This window comes from Thalassophryne amazonica, chromosome 16 (assembly GCF_902500255.1).
Source record: "Thalassophryne amazonica chromosome 16, fThaAma1.1, whole genome shotgun sequence".
In the NCBI taxonomy this organism is placed as follows: domain Eukaryota; kingdom Metazoa; phylum Chordata; class Actinopteri; order Batrachoidiformes; family Batrachoididae; genus Thalassophryne; species Thalassophryne amazonica.
In genome coordinates, this window is record NC_047118.1 from 89,485,686 (window position 1) to 89,494,319 (window position 8,634).

The window sequence follows — 8,634 nt, forward strand, 5'->3', positions numbered from 1 at the left end:
ACATGCCATAGTCAGGTGATACATATAAGCATGTCCTTGTCCTTCTCCATCCGCTGGGTTTGTCAGTGCTGAGACACCTCCATGCTGGATCATTTACAGAGAGCTGACGACAAAACGACAAAATAAAAGGCAATTACATAAAAATAACAGTAAAAAACAATTACATAAAAGGGTGATTCTTAGACTACGGGCACTTATTATGTCCTTTGATCATATTGTATGAAAAACAGAAAAAAGGGGAAATTTCACACTTTTATAGTTATCTTTACAATGAAAGTGTGTTAAGAAATTTGTTCTAGTAGTCTATGATGACTTTTTCACCTTTTTTCAGCATCATTATATGCAAATATTGCCGTTTTGTGCTTGCCGTTTTTGAGCGCCTTGGGGCAACTGTTTGTTGTGATTTGGCGCTATATAAGAAAAAAGTTGATTGATTGATTGATTGATTGTCCCACACCCAGACTTTTGATCTTCAATGATAAAAATGAATGGTAAAGAAACGTTTTTTCTAATGTTTTAAAATGTCTCTGAATAAAATATCAGTAAAATAATCAAAACATAATTGGGGTATTCAATGTCATAGAACTGTTGTGATTTTTTTAAACAAAATGTAGTTGTCCCACACTATTGCCGTAATTTCCACCACAACACTGTAATGTCCCTTTAAACAGTTTGTATGAAAGATTATTTGGGTCGTTTCTATGGAGATAAACAGTGACATCAGAGCACATGTATATAGCGCCAAATCACAACAAACAGTTGCCCCAAGGCGTTTTATATTGTAAGGCAATGGTGTGGTGGAAATTACATTTACAAGGCCAATAGTGCCCATAGTTAAAGAATCACCCAAAAATGACAGTAAAAAGACAATTACATAAAATTACAAAATAAAACACAATTACATAAAATGGCAAAGTAAAAAGACAGTTAGATAAAATTACAAAATAAAAGGCAATTACATAAAATGACAGTAAAAAAACAATTACATAAAAATGACAGTAAAAAGACAATTACATGAAATTACAAAATAAAACACAATTACATAAAATGACAATGTAAAAAGACAGTTACATAAAATGACAAAATAAAAGGCAATTACATAAAATGGCAAAATAAAAGGCAATTACATAACATGACAGTAAAAAACAATTACATAAAAATGACAGTAAAAAGACAATTACATGAAATTACATAAAATGACAGTAAAAAGACAATTACATTACACAATTATACAATTACGCCTTGGGGCAACTGTTCGTTGTGATTTAGCGCTATATAAATAAAATTGATTTGATTTGATTACATGAAATTACAAAATAAAACACAATTACATAAAATGACAAAATGAAAGGCAGTTACATAAAATGACAGTAAAAAGACAGTTACATAAAATTACAAAATAAAAGGCGGTTACATAAAATGACAGTAAAAGACAGTTACATAAAATGACAAAATAAAACACAATTACATAAAATGACAAAGTAAAAATACAATTACATAAAATGACAAAATACAAGGCGGTTACATAAAATGACAGTAAAAAGACAATTACATAAAATTACAAAATAAAAGGCGGTTACATAAAATGACAGTAAAATACAATTACATAAAATGACAAAATACAAGGCGGTTACATAAAATGACAGTAAAAAGACAATTACATAAAATGACAAAATAAAAGGTGGTTACATAAAATGACAGTAAAAAGACAGTTACATAAAATGACAAAATAAAACAATTACATAAAATGACAAAGTAAAAAGACAGTTACACAAAATGACAAAATAAAAGGCAGTTACATAAAATGACAGTAAAAAGACAATTACATAAAATGACAAAATAAAACACAATTACATAAAATGACAAAGTAAAAAGACAGTTACATAAAATGACAAAGTAAAAGGCAGTTACATAAAATGACAAAGTAAAAAGACAGTTACATAAAATGACAAAATAAAAGGCAGTTACATAAAATGACAGTAAAAAGACAATTACATAAAATGACAAAATAAAACACAATTACATAAAATGAGAAAGTAAAAAGACAGTTACATAAAATGACAAAATAAAAGGCAGTTACATAAAATGACAAAATAAAACACAATTACATAAAATGACAAAGTAAAAAGACAGTTACATAAAATGACAAAATAAAAGGCAGTTACATAAAATGACAAAATAAAACACAATTACATAAAATGACAAAGTAAAAAGACAGTTACATAAAATGACAAAGTAAAAGGCAGTTACATAAAATGACAGTAAAAAGACAGTTACATAAAATGACAAAATAAAAGGCAGTTACATAAAATGTCAGTAAAAAGACAATTACATAAAATGACAAAATAAAACACAATTACATAAAATGACAAAGTAAAAAGACAGTTACATAAAATGACAAAGTAAAAGGCAGTTACATAAAATGACAGTAAAAAGACAATTACATAAAATGACAAAATAAAACACAATTACATAAAATGACAAAATAAAACACAATTACATAAAATGACAAAGTAAAAAGACAGTTACATAAAATGACAAAATAAAACAATTACATAAAATGACAAAGTAAAAAGACAGTTACATAAAATGACAAAATAAAAGGCAGTTACATAAAATGACAGTAAAAAGACAATTACATAAAATGACAAAATATAAGGTGATTACATAAAATGACAGTAAAAAGACAGTTACATAAAATGACAAAATAAAACAATTACATAAAATGACAAAGTAAAAAGACAGTTACATAAAATGACAGTAAAAAGACAATTACATGAAATTACAAAATAAAACACAATTACATAAAATGACAGTAAAAAGACAATTACATGAAATTACAAAATAAAACACAATTACATAAAATGACAGTAAAAAGACAGTTACATAAAATTACAAAATAAAAGGCGGTTACATAAAATGACAGTAAAAGACAGTTACATAAAATGACAAAATAAAACAATTACATAAAATGACAAAGTAAAAAGACAGTTACATAAAATGACAAAATAAAAGGCAGTTACATAAAATGACAGTAAAAAGACAATTACATAAAATGACAAAATATAAGGTGATTACCCCGCTGGAGCAACCAGATAATTTCCAACGTGAAAGCTTTGTTAATCCGGGACCTCGTCTGACTTTCACAAAAAGGCAGAAGATGTGGACATCAGCACTTTTTCCGGCACATTCCACCGTTACAGGAGTTTTTTTTCATGGAAAGAAAAGTGGAGGGATGCGCCACGGCTCGGTTCATTACGCGGGACAAAACCACCTCGGTGTTGGTCTCTCAGGACAGCTTTCAGGTGGATTTCAGACGGATTCCGGTTGCTTTCCAGTCGTGTGAATATCCAATTGTGATTGTGCATGAGCTGGACATGCCAGAACATGTCCCGTGAGGCTTCATCACGGCGTTGCTTTGCGCAGAGCAGTGGAGCAGCTTCTTTCCATGACAAAAACTCCTGTAACAGTGAAATGTGCCGTTCATTTTTAAACTGGACGCTGTCTTGATCCGGTATGTCATCTGACTAGCACAGGAATTGTGAAAAGACGTGGACATCAGCACTTTTCCGGCACATTAAGACAGACGTGCGGAGGAGTTCCATGCGTCGCAGTGCAGCCGCTCGGCGCAAAGCAACGCCGTGATGAAGCCTCATGGGACATGTTCTGGCATGTCCAGCTGATGCACAATCACAATCGGATATTCACACGACTGGAAAGCAACCGGAATCCGTCTGAAATCCACCTTTAAGCCGTGCTGTGAGACCAACACTGAGGTGGTTTTGTCCCGCGTAATGAACCGAGCCGTGGCACGTCCCTCTGCTTTTCTTTCCATGAAAAAAACTCCTGTAATGGCGGAATGTGCCGGAAAAAGTGCTGATGTCCACATCTTCTGCCTTTTTGTGAAAGTCAGACGACGTCCCAGATCAACAAAGCCTTCACGTTGGAAATGATCTGGTTGTTTGTGCAGGGTGTCAGCCTGTCGATGGGGGCTGGGAGCGCGCCGCGCTCTCAGCAGTTGTGGGCCGTCCTTAAAGCGGCAGCAACACCCCGTAATCTGTTTAATCCCCATAAAATCGTCCCTGAAAGCCATATTAATTTTTCGAACGGTGTCCACCTGGAGGTCTCTCACAGTTTCTGGAAAAAAAGTGATGCAGCAAAGCTCCAAATCGTTCAGACATTTATTCGCAATAAAAAATAGATGAGAGGGGTGGACCACACCTCACACAAAGCCTGCTCACAGGCGAATGACGCAACCGTCAGGCATGAAAAAACTCACGAAAGCGCACGAGGGTTCAAGCTTGTCTGACGCAATCACACGAGATTCAAATCCATATGGTTTTTAAAAATAATAATAAGGATACTTTTCTAACAGACCTCATGTATAAATATATATATATATATATATATATATATATATATATATATATATATATATATATATACGGAAGTTAACGTCTGTGGATAACAATATATATAGTAGAATTTCACAGAATGTGTAGTATTGAACAGAATGTATAGTATTACTGCATAAAATGTATAGTATTGAGCAGAATGTGAAGTATTGTTGTACAAAATGTGTAATATTGTTGAACAGAATGTGTAGTATTATTGAACACAATGTATAGTATTATTGAACACAATGTATAGTATTATTGCATAAAATGTATAGTATTATTGCACAAAATGTGTAATATTGTTGAACAGAATGTGTAATATTGTTGTACAAAATGTGTAGTATTATTGCACAGGAATGTGTAGTATTATTGCACAGGAATGTGTAGTATTATTGCACAGGAATGTGTAGTATTATTGTACAGGAATGTGTAGTATTATTGAACAGAATGTATAGTATTTTTGCACAGAATGTGTAGTATCATTTTACAGGAATGTGTAGTATCATTGAACAGAATGTGGAGTATTATTGCACCGAATGTGGAGTATTATTGATCAGAATGTATAGTATTATTGAACAAAATGTATAGTATTGTTGAACAGAATGTATAGTATTATTGCACAGGAATGTGTAGTATTATTGTACAGGAATGTAGTAGTATTGTACAGGAATGTGTTGTATTATTGAACAGAATGTATAGTATTATCTCCCCCTCTAGCTGCCACCTTATCGTGGTGGGGGAGTTTGTATACCCAGATGATCCTAGGAGCTATGTTGTCGGTGGCTTTGTGCCCCTTGTAGGGTCTCCCAAGGCAAACAGGTCCTAGGTGATGGGTCAGACTAAGGGCAGTTCAGAACCTCCATGATCAGTAAAAAATCAAGGACCGAGATGTCGCCCGGTATGGCGGAGCCGGGGACCCACCCTGGAGCCAGGCCTGGGGTTGGGGCTCGCGCGTGAGCGCCTGGTGGTCGGGCCGTAGCCCATGGGCCCGGCTGGGCTTAGCGCAAAAAGAGCGACGTGGGCCTGCCCTCCTGTGGGTTCACCACCTGCAGAGGGGGCCATGGGGGTCGGGTGCAGAGAGGATTGAGTGGTGGTCGAGGGCGGGTGGCCCGGTGGCCCGGTCCATGCTCACAGCCCCTGGCTGTTGGGACGTGGAATGTCACCTCACTGGGGGGAAGGAGCCTGGGCTTGTGCGAGAGGTTAAGAGATACCGACTAGAGATAGTCGTGCTCACCTCCACTCACAGCTTGGGCTCTGGTACCCAACTCCTGGAGAGGGGCTGGAAGCTTCATTTTTCTGGCGTTGCCCATGGGGAGAGGTGGAGAGCTGGGGTCGCATTGCTTACTGCTCCCCAGCTTAGTCACCATGTGTTGGAGTTTACTCCAGTGAACGAGAGGGTCGCATCCCTACGCCTTCGGGTCGGGGACAGGTCTCTCACCATTGTCTCGGCATACGGGCTGAGCGGCAGTGCAGAGTACCTGACCTTCTTGGAGTCCCTGGGAGGGGTACTAGATAGCGCTCCGATTGGGTACTCCATTGTTCTCCTGGGGGATTTCAGCGCCCACGTGGGCGGTGACAGTGAGACCTGGAGGGGGGTGATTGGGAAGCACGGCCTTCCCGATCTGAACCCGAGTGGTGTTCAGTTGTTGGACTTCTGTGCTAGTCCCAGTTTGTCCATCACGAACACCATGTTCGAGCACAGGGGTGTCCATAAATGCACATGGCACCAGGACACCCTGAGCCGGAGGTCGATGATCGACTTTGTAGTCATATCATCTGACCTTTGGGCACATGTCTCGGCCACTCGAGTGAAGAGAGGGGCAGAGCTGTCGACCGATCACCACCTGGTGGTGAGTTGGATCCGCTTGGAGTGGAGGAAGCCGGTCATACCTGGCAGGCCCAAACGTATCATGAGGGTCTGCTGGGAATGACTGGCGGAACCCTCTGTCAGCGAGGTCTTCAACTCCCACCTCCGGGAGAGCTTCTCCCAGATCCCGGGGGAGGTTGGAGACATGGAGTCCGAGTGGACCATGTTCTCCACCTCCATTGTTGATGCGGCCGCTCGTAGCTGTGGTCACAAGGTCTCTGGTGGCTGTCGCGGCGGCAATCCCAGAACCCGGTGGTGGACGCCTGAAGTAAGGGATGCCGTCAAGCTGAAGAAGGAGTCCTATTTATCTTTGTTGGTAGATGGGACCCCGGAGGCAGCTGACACGTACCGGGAGGCCAAGCGTGCCGCAGCCCGTGCGGTTGCAGAGGCAAAAACTCGGGTCTGGGAGGAGTTCGGGGAGGCCATGGAGGAGGACTATCGGTCGGCCTTGAAGAGATTCTGGCAAATCGTCCGGCACCTCAGGAGGCGGAAGCAGCTCTCCACCAGCACTGTTCACGGTGCGGGTGGGGAGCTGTTGACCCTGACTGGGGATGTTGTCGGGCAGTGGAAGGAATACTTCGAGGATCTCCTCAATCCCATCGTTACGTCTTCCGAAGAGGAAGCAGAGACTGGGGACTCAGAGGCGGACTCATCCATTACCCAGGCCGAAGTCACCGAGGTGGTTAGAAAGCTCCTCAGTGGCAAGGCTCCGGGGGTGGATCAAGTCCGTCCTGAGTACCTTAAGTCTCTGGATGTTGTGGGACTGTCTTGGCTGACATGCCTCTGCAACATGGCGTGGCGATTGGGGACAGTGCCTCTGGATTGGCAGACCGGGGTGATAGTCCCTCTGTTTAAGAAGGGGGACCGGAGGGTGTGTTCCAACTATAGGGGGATCACACTCCTCAGCCTCCCCGGTAAGGTCTATTCCAGAGTACTGGAGAGGAGAATCGACCGATGGTCGAACTTCGGATTCAGGAGGAGCAGTGTGGTTTTCGTCTTGGTCGCGGCACACTGGACCAGCTCTACACGCTCCATCGGGTGCTCGAGGGTTCATGGGAGTTCGTCCAACCAGTCCACGTGTGTTTTGTGGATCTGGAGAAGATGTTCGACCGTGTCCCTCGAGGCACCCTGTGGGGGGTGCTCCGGGAGTACGGGGTCCGGGGTCCTTTGCTAAGGGCTATCCGGTCCCTGTACAACAGCAGCAGGAGCTTGGTTCGCATTGCCGGTAGTAAGTCAAACCTGTTTCCAGTGCACGTTGGCCTCCACCAGGGCTGCCCTTTGTCACTGGTTCTGTTCATTATTTTTATGGACAGAATTTCTAGGCACAACCAGGGTGTAGAGGGGGTCTGGTTTGGGAACCACAGAATCTCGTCTCTGCTGTTTGCGGACGATGTGGTTCTGTTGGCTTCATCAAATCAGGACCTTCAGCGTGCACTGGGGTGGTTTGCAGCCGAGTGTGAAGCATCCGGGATGAGAATCAGCACCTCCAAATCCAAGGCCATGGTTCTCGACCGGAAAAAGGTGCTTTGCCCTCTTCAGGTCGGTGGAGTGTCCTTGCCTCAAGTTGAGGAGTTTAAGTATCTCGGGGTCTTGTTCACGAGTGAGGGACGGATGGAGCGTGAGATCGATAGACGGATTGGTACGGCATCTGCAGTGATGCGGTCGCTGTATCGGACCGTCGTGGTGAAGAGAGAGCTGAGTAGGGGGGCAAAGCTCTCGATTTACCGATCGATCTACGTTCCGATCCTCACCTATGGTCATGAGATTTGGCTCATGACCGAAAGAACGAGATCGCGAGTACAAGCGGCCGAGATGAGTTTCCTCCGCAGGGTGGCTGGGTGCTCCCTTAGAGATAGGGTGAGGAGTTCGGTCACTCGGGATGACCTCGGAGTCGAGCCGCTGCTCCTCCACATCGAAAGGAGTCAGTTTGGGTGGCTCAGGCATCTTTTCCGGAGAGGTGTTCCGGGCACGTCCCATTGGGAGGAGGCCCCGGGGAAGACCCAGGACACGCTGGAGGGACTTCATCTCTCGGCTGGCTTGGGAACGCCTTGGGGTTCCCCCAGAGGAGCTGGGGGAGGTGTGTGTGGATCGGGAGGTCTGGGCGGCTTTGCTTGAGCTGCTGCCCCCCGTGACCCGACTCCAGATAAAGCGGAAGAAAATGGATGGATGCATGGATGGATGTATAGTATTATTGAACAGAATGTGTAGTATTATTGCACAGATTGTGTAGTATCATTGTACAGGAATGTTTAGTATCATTGAACAGAATGTGTAGTATCATTGAACAGAATGTGGAGTATTATTGCACCGAATGTGGAGTATTATTACACAGAATGTGGAGTATTATTGAACAGAATGTGTAGTATTGTT